We start from the raw sequence: 8,907 nt of genomic DNA on the forward strand, positions 1-8,907 counted from the left end.
TGTAGAAGCTGTGGCGTATACATGATGCTGGAGGGGGTACCTGAAAAGAGTTTAGTCTGCATGAAGTGCCGCCCAATAGAGCAGATGGAAAAAAATATCCGAGGATTGGAGATGCAGGTGTAAACTCTGGTTGTGTTTAAAAGGCGGTTCGAGCGGATGATGGAGCAAAGACATGAGGCGGCTGAAGGCAAAAGCTCAGACTTGCACATGGAAGCAGGACTGAAGAACTCTGAGGGGATACTGCTGGGTGAGGAAAGTGGACAATGGAAGCATGTGACTAAGAGAACCAGGCAGAGGAAAAGACAGGCCAGTGAAGGAAAAATAGAGCTCAGGAACAGGTTTGCAGTGTTGGAAAATGAAGAAGGGGCACAGCAGGTGGTCATTGAAGGTGAGAGGGCAAGGAAGAAGAGAAGAGCAGCTAGTCCTCTCTTTAGGGGGGAGGGATAGCTCAATGGTTTGAGCATTGGCCTGCTAAACCCAGGGTTGTGAGTTCAATCCTTGAGGGGGCCATTTTGGGATCTGGGGCAAAAACTGGGGATTGGTCCTGCTTCAAGCAGGGGGTTGGACTAGATGACCTCCTGAGGTCCCTTCCAACCCTAACCTTCTATGATTCTAAGAGGGCAAGAGACAGTGGAGATAACAACACCAAATATGAGCCCCAGGATGGATTGCAGAGGATTGCAAGGGACAGTAGGAATCGAGAGGACTTGCAGCTAGAGGGAACGGGGATAGACTGGAGAATTGCGCCATAGCCAGGAAAAGGCAGGTCTAAGTGACTGGGGACTCCTTACTGAGAAGCATACACAGGCCTGTAACTAGAGCTGATTCAGAGAACAGAAGGGTGTGCTGTCTGCTGGGTGCTAAGATACGGGATGTGGACCTGAGGCTGAAGAGGATCCTAACAGGAGCGGGAAAGCGTCCACTGATTGCCCTTCATGTGGGAACAAACGATACAGCTAGATTCTCGCTGGAATGTATCAAGGGAGACTATGCCAGGCTGGGGAAGACACTTAAGGAAATCGAGGCTCAAGTGATCTTCAGTGGGATTCTGCCTGTTCCTAGAGAAGGGCAACAAAGGTGTGACAAGATTATGATGCTCAACAGATGGCTCAGGCACTGGTGCTATAAGGAGGGCTTATGTATAAGGATGTATGGCCACTGGGAAGCATTCATGGACAGAGGACTGTTCTCTTGGGATGGACTTCATCTGAGTAAGGAGGGAAATAGACTTCTTGGATGGAGGATGGCACAACTGATCAAGAGAGCTTTAAACTAGGAATCTGGGGGAGACGGTTGGGAGATGTCCAGGTAATCTCCATTCCAGATGTTAACATTGAGAGGGAAGAAAATGAAGTAAGAAAGGATACAGCTGTGGGTAGGAGAATGGACATAAGGAGGAAGGGTAGTGTATATACCAGTCTAATAGGTGATACCGGCGGTAGAATGTCTGTACCTAATCGGGTAAAGAATGTGAGCAAGGCCAAACAGCAAAAATTAAGATGTTTGTACACTAATGCGAGGAGCCTAGGTAACAAAATGAACTAGAATTACTGGTGCATGAAGTGAAACTAGATATGATAGGGATAACAGAAACATGGTGGAATAGTAGTCATGACTGAACTACAAGTATTGAAGGACAGAAAAGGAGTACTTGTGGCACCTTAGAGACTAACCAATTTATTTGAGCATGAGCTTGAAAGCTCATGCTCAAATAAATTGGTTAGTCTCTAAGGTGCCACAAGTACTCCTTTTCTTTTTGCGAAGACAGACTAACACGGCTGTTACTCTGAAAAGTATTGAAGGGTATGTGCTGTTTAGGAAAGACAGAAATAAAGGCAAAGGTGGTGGAGTAGCATTGTATATCAATGATGAGGTAGACTGTAAAGAAATAAGAATTAATGGAATGGATAAGATAGAGTTTGTCTGGATAAAAATCACATTGGGGAAGAAAGCTACTAGGTCCTCCAAGGGTTTCATTTTCTTCTGACAGGTTTCAGAGTAGCAGCCGTGTTAGTCTGTATCAAAAAGAACTAGAGTACTTGTGGCACCTTAGAGACTAAAATTTATTTGAGCATAAGCTTTCGTGGACTACAGCCCACTTCATCGGATGCATAGAATGGAACATATAGTAAGAAGATATTTATACATACAGAGAACATGAAAAGGTGGAAGTACCCATACCAACTGTAAGAGGCTAATGAAGAGGAGCTATCATCAGCAGGGGGAAAAAAACGTTAGAAGGGATAATCAAGATGGCCCATTTCAGATAGTTGACATGAAGGTATGAGGATACTTTTCATGTTCTCTGTATGTGGGAGTGTGCTAATAAAGTTTGTGGATGACACAAAGCTGGGAGGTATTGCCAATACAGAGAAGGACTGGGATATCATACAGGAAGATCTGGATGACTTTGTAAACTGGAGTAATAGTAATAGGATGAAATTTAAGAGTGAAAAATGCAAGTTACATTTCAGAGTAACAGCCGTGTTAGTCTGTCTTCGCAATTAGGGATTAATAACAAGAATTTCTGTTATAAACTGGAGACGCATCACTTGGAAGTAACAGAGGAGGAGAAGGATCTCGGAGTATTGATTGATCACAGGTTGACTATGAGCCGCCAATGTGATATGGCTGTGAAAAAAGGTAATACGGTCTTGGGATGCATCAGGTGAGCTATTTCCAGTAGAGATAAGGAGCTGTTAGTACCGTTATACAAGGCACTGGTGAGACCTCATCTGGAATACTGTGTGCACTTCTGGTCTCCCATGTTTAAGAAAGATGAATTCAAACTGGAACACGTACAGAGAAAGGCTACTAGGATGATCTGAGGAATGGAAAACCTGTTTTATGAAAGGAGACTCAAAGAGCTTGGCTTGTTTAGCCTAACCAAAAGAAGGATTAGGGGAGATATGTTTCAGAGTAGCAGCCGTGTTAGTCTGTATTCGCAATAAGAAAAGGAGTACTAGTGGCACTTTAGAGACTAACCAATTTATTTGAGCATGAGCTTTCGTGAGCTACAGCTCACTTCACTGGATATGATTGTTGTCTATAAATATATCAGAGGGAGAAGAATTATTTAAGCTCAGTACTAATGTGGACACAAGAACAAATGGATATAAACTGGCCATCAGGAAGTTTAGACTTGAAATCAGATGAAGGTTTCTAACCATCAGATGAGTGAAGTTCTGGAACAGCCTTCCAAGGGAAGCAGGGGGAGCAAAAGACATATCTGGCTTCAAGACTAAGCTTGACAAGTTTATGGAAGAGATGATATAATGGGATAGCCTAATTTTGGCAATTAATTTATCTTCAACTATTAGCGGTAGATATGCCCAGTGGCCTGTGATGGGATGTTAGATGGGTGGGATCTGAGTTACTACAGAGAATTCTTTCCTGGGTGTCTGGCTGGTGAGTCTTGCCCACATGCTCAGGGTTTAGCTGATTGCCGTATTTGGGGTCGGGAAGGAATTTTCCTCCAGGGCAGATTGGCAGAGGCCCTGGGGGTTTTTCGCCTTCTTCTGCAGCGTGGGGCACGGGTCACTTGCTGGAGGATTCTCTGCACCTCAAAGTCTTTAAACCATGATTTGAGGACTTCAATAGCTCAGACATAGGTTAGAGGTTTGTTACAGGAGTCAGTGGGTGGGATTCTGTGGCCTGTGTTGTGCAAGAGGTCAGACTAGATGATCATAATGGTCCCTTCTGACCTTAAAGTCTATGATTCTATGATTTCTGCATCTGCAAACTGACTGTACAGTATGTGCTTATAAAGGAGAAATACGCATCTCTGCAGAATACAGCAGTTTTAAACAACTTCTATTCAGAACCAATAGCTTGTTAAAAGATACCTTAATCTATTGTGCTACTGTTCTTTTAATTCTGTGCAAAGATATGCTTTGAAATTGTAACAAATAGAAACAAAAATTTTTCTGTTCATCTGATATTGATATCTTACGCTCTGTGTATGCTCCCTTTCTGATAGTTTCTTTTTTGTGTTATTCTGCCTTCCACTACAGAGAATGTTACAATTTTGGTATGACTCATAAGAATTTAGAAATGCATTTTCACCTCCTTCCCAGGGGGCATTGTTATCTGTTAACAACTCAATTGTCTGATCTAGCAGAAGGAAGCTTACCACATTTATCTTTTGATGTGGATCCCATTTAAAGCAGAACAAAGTATCAACCTAGTGATCCACAGTTGCAAAGAATCAAATACAAACAGCACATTTTCAAAAGAATGTTCATGGATTCTGCTTCAAAGGAAGAATACACATTCACTGCAAAAGGACAGAAAAATAACATGATATTGAATCTGTTGATGGGTTTGTTAAAAATTAGTGATATAAATGACAGCAAAATTAATGGTCTGTTTCCCACTATTATAATTTAGATTTACTTCAAGTAGAAAAAAATAAAGCAAGAAATTTTGGAAGAATGTCCAGAGAAGCTAATCTACTTCAGTTTAACTTTGGAAGAGGAAGATGACAAGGTAGTGGAAGGTAGAATGCTGTGGTTGATGCTTCATTAGCAGGAGTCATTAGACCATTTTAATTTGCATATGATGAATCTTTTTCTTCTCTTTTAATTGAGGCATTTTTAGTAAATCATATTTCACAGTAGTCGTCTTTAGTTCAGCACCTGAATTCAAAGTCTCCTGGCTGAAATTACTTTGGTTGTTCTGGCTTAGTCTCATGTGGACCCAAAGTTACATGAGACACTATTACCACAGATTTTGGCACAATTGTGATGAAACCCTTTTATGTAGAAAGGCCAGAATTAGCATAGGTGCCAGTGAAGAGTGAAATGCTTTCTTTCTGGGAGAAGATGCTTTGGCATCGTGACGCTCACCCTTATGCCTTGCTTGGAGACGGTAGTAAAAAGCTTGGCTTCTGAGAATGCTCACCTATACTTCAACCTGAAAGGAAAAACTTTGTTTGAAGGGAAGTTGCTAAATGAAATAGAAATGTGCTTCTTAAGAGATTTGCTACAAAAATTATTATGTTTGACGTACAAATCAGTGAGGTATTAAGCATTACATGTTGTGCCACAGCTTCAATATTATGTCAGACTCCAAAGAAGTTTCTGAAAACTGATTTTGATCAAGAGCTTGTTAATACTTCTCGGCCTTTCAAGGCTTCCTCACCCTTTCAGCCTACTCAGCAGGAGGGCTTTTTGCAGCTAATTCCATGGAAGCCTTTGGTTGAGAATCAAAAGAGAAGGAGACTCCATTGTAATACGACTCCCCCGCAGAGTGCTAATCCCAAGTCACTAGAGCCAAAATCGCATGCCATGTAAAATATGCATTCATTTCCCTAAATGAATCCAGTTCAGAGCTGTAGTGATGGCATATCGCCTTAGCCATAGGCATAGGAGTTGAGAACAAGCTGCTGATGTGATGTTCCTGGCTGGGACTCCAACACTTAGAATACGCATTAGCTACTCAGATACAGTCTTTTGGCTGCTTACATTCATACCCATCTGTCAGGATGGCACTACGCCTGCTAACATTGTGATGTGTCAGTTTTAGTGGGTCTCAGGGTAAATCAAAGATGCACTTACGTGGACAGCTTGAATATGGCAGAAAGCGTAATCTCTTCTGAAGAGTCTCCTTTCTCCAGGATGGTGACATATGCCTCTACATTTGATCACACCTATTGACACTAATGTGCAAAAGACATGGTACCTGAAGAGATTAAGAATTAAAACACAGGGTTTGGGGACACTTGTCGCTGCAAAAAAGAAAAAAAAAGGTTATATTTTGCTGGGCCCCTAAGAGATCACATGGATATCAAGACATATGTTATACCAGGCCTGGAGTAACAATTCACGGACTCTCCTCTTTGCAAAGGGAAATAAAAAACAAGTGCTTTTATGAAGAGGTCATGGTGACAGAATTGAGGACACAATCTCAGAGATTAATAATCTAGACTAGTCCATCTCCAATTGCTCAGTGCCCTTTCGTGCAGTTAAAAATTTGAGCTACACAATTTGCTTTTCCCTCTTCACAAAATGTGGCTTGAATAGAGACTGGGAGTGGATGGGTCATTACACAAAGTAAAACTATTTCCCCATGTTTATTCCCCCCCCCCAACTGTTCCTCAGACGTTCTTGTCAACTGCTGGAAATGGCCCACCTTGATTATCACTACAAAAGGTGTCCCTTCCCCTCCGCCCCCCCGCTCTCCTGCTGGTAATAGCTCACCTTATCTGATCACTCTCGTTACAGTGTGTATGGTAACACCCATTGTTTCATGTTCTCTGTGTATATAAATCTCCCCACTGTATTTTCCACTGAATGCATCCGATGAAGTGAGCTGTAGCTCATGTAAGCTTATGCTCAAACAAATTTGTTAGTCTCTAAGGTGCCACAAGTACTCCTTTTCTTTTTGCGGATACAGACTAACACGGCTGCTACTCTGAAACCTGTCATTGTCAGAGTGTGATTTTTACAAATTTGTTTTGCTATTCAACATTTAATGATTAATGTTTTATATAAACAAACCTATGGACTGCTCATGAGCTGTTCGCTTTGAGTGGTGTGACTGGTCCTCTACGTCAACCTGTGTAAACTATGTCTGTGGTTTCATCAGAAAATGAGCATATTGTGATCTTGCCCTAGGCAGCCATGAATAAGAAGCCTCTTTCCCTTATACAGATCATACAAGGGAGACCTGGAATCAGTGCAAGGGAGCATAGGGACCAATACTAGGGGTTTCCCAGGCACATATTACCAAAGAAGGTTGGGAAGAAGTGGAGCCATGGACCTTGCTTCATTATGTGTTGAACAGTGGAGCTGGATGGCTATGTGGGAGGAAGTGTGATTTACCCTAGAACAAGGTGACACAAATGAGATGACCTGCTGAGGTCCCTTCCAACCCTGATATTCTATGATTCTATTCTATGAAATTACTCCCTAAACCAACACAGCTGGAGACCTCCAGGGGGCATTGTCCCTCCTATGGTTTCCATTGTCCTCAGTGCAGGGTTATAACAACACATCTCAATCCTAATCCTTTGTGATTAAATGAATCTTGTCTATTGGCTAGAAACCTATTGACTGAAAACTCATTCAAACAAGGTTTCTTTTGGACAAATTTTTGTGAGACATGAATAAAAAGGCATGGTGAACACAGCTGAAGCAACGTTCTCTATGTTTGCTGAGCGCTAGGCAAAATATATATGATTTGGGCATCTCCCTTCAGTGTGCGCAACTGCCCTTTGTATGTGCAGCTGGAGCAAAGCTAAAGATAAGAGCATCAGAAATGGTTCAAACTGTTCTTAATCCAAAGGTCAAGGGTAGAAGGATGACATAGTAAATTGCAGCCAAGGGGAGGTCTATTAGGTTTAATTTTTTTTTTTAAAGTTGCAGATTTCTCTTTTGAGACAATTGTTATGGAGATAGTATCAGTCTGTTCGTGTTAGCCTCTCTTCTACACAGGCTCATTGGTGTATTCTCACATATGACTGAGCTGCATATACACTCATCTTTTAATGCATGCTTAGTTGAAGGATCATCAGTGAGGCTGTGTAGTGGGTCAGGGCTCACCCCTGCAGCTCCTCCTGCTGGTCATCCAGGGAATTAGCATTCCCACCTCTGGAGCGCCCTCTGTAGGCCCATGTCCTGCTTGCTGCTGGGCCCCGAGTCCCTCCTAGACCCCAGTGCCCCCTTTCACACCAGGGTGCTGCCACCTGCAGTACCCCACACAAATCTGGGTCTCCCCTCCCCAGAGAATCCTCACCTCACCTCAGGCTATGGCCACTGCCAGTCATCCCCTAGCCCCCATTTCCTGGGGCTGACTGCAGTGTAAGCACCACTCATCATGGCAAGAGGGGTTTGGACCTGCTGTCTTTGCCTACCTTTGGCTGCCCCCTACAACCCCAGTATCTATTTGGCCTTACTCTAGGCCTGCAGTCTGTGGGGTTTCTAGGCCGGAGTTCCCCAGCTCTACTCCACCTCAGGTACCTTGGTACACTCCCAGCAGCCAGGTCCCTCCCTCTCAACAGGCTAGAGAGAGTCCTTCTGCTTCTGGCTTCCCTGGCTTTTATAGGGACAGCTGGGTCTGTTTGGGGCATGGCCACAGCTGAGGCTGCCTCCCAATCAGCCCAGCTTTTCCCCTGCCCCAGCCCCTTCCCAGGGCTGTTTTAAGCCCTTCCAGGCAGAAGCAGGTGACCACCCTACTACCCTCTGGTTTCCAGATACAGCCATAAAGAATGACAGGGAAGAGGGTAGTATTAGCTTTCTTGTGGTAGCTGAAAATGTGTTTCTGTTGAGCTCTTAGCTACTTATATAGTTCCACTATTGTAATATCTGAGCACCTAACAATCTTTACTGTATTTATTCTCAGAACATCCCTCTGCAGTAGGGCAGTCCTATAACCCCTGTGTTTAAAACCTGGAGTCTGATCTGCTTGGAATATCTGCTGAGAGAATTTTATTTTGGAATCAGGCTCTGCAGTGATTTCCCAGAAATATTTTTAATGAAATAAGCGAGGAGGGAAATGGAATTCCTGTCTGAATTGTTCATGAAATTGAGTTCTGCCACTCCAACTATTATTGAACTGTTCTGGCACCATTACTTGGAAGTAACCAATGTATCTGACAGGAAATACTCTCCCTGAAATTGTATGTGATCCTAACTCCTCCTACCATAAGGTGCTCCGGAATATTCATTGGATATAAAGGGCATCACCCTGTAGTTTTCAATAACGCTATTTCCTTTTTATTTATGCAGTGGATAGATTAGTATACAATTGCAGTAACTTCACATATATTTTTCTACCTCTCTTTAGATCCAATATTGCCTCCTTAGTCAAAATTTCCATTGTCTCCTATGGGAGTTTTGCTTAAGCAGTGGCTCTGTAAGCCAAAACCTGCTGACCTTAACTCACACAAATTCTTGCTGAAATCAT

The sequence above is a fragment of the Lepidochelys olivacea genome (genome assembly GCF_965140295.1).
Source record: "Lepidochelys olivacea isolate rLepOli2 genome assembly, chromosome: 2".
NCBI lineage: Eukaryota > Metazoa > Chordata > Testudines > Cheloniidae > Lepidochelys > Lepidochelys olivacea.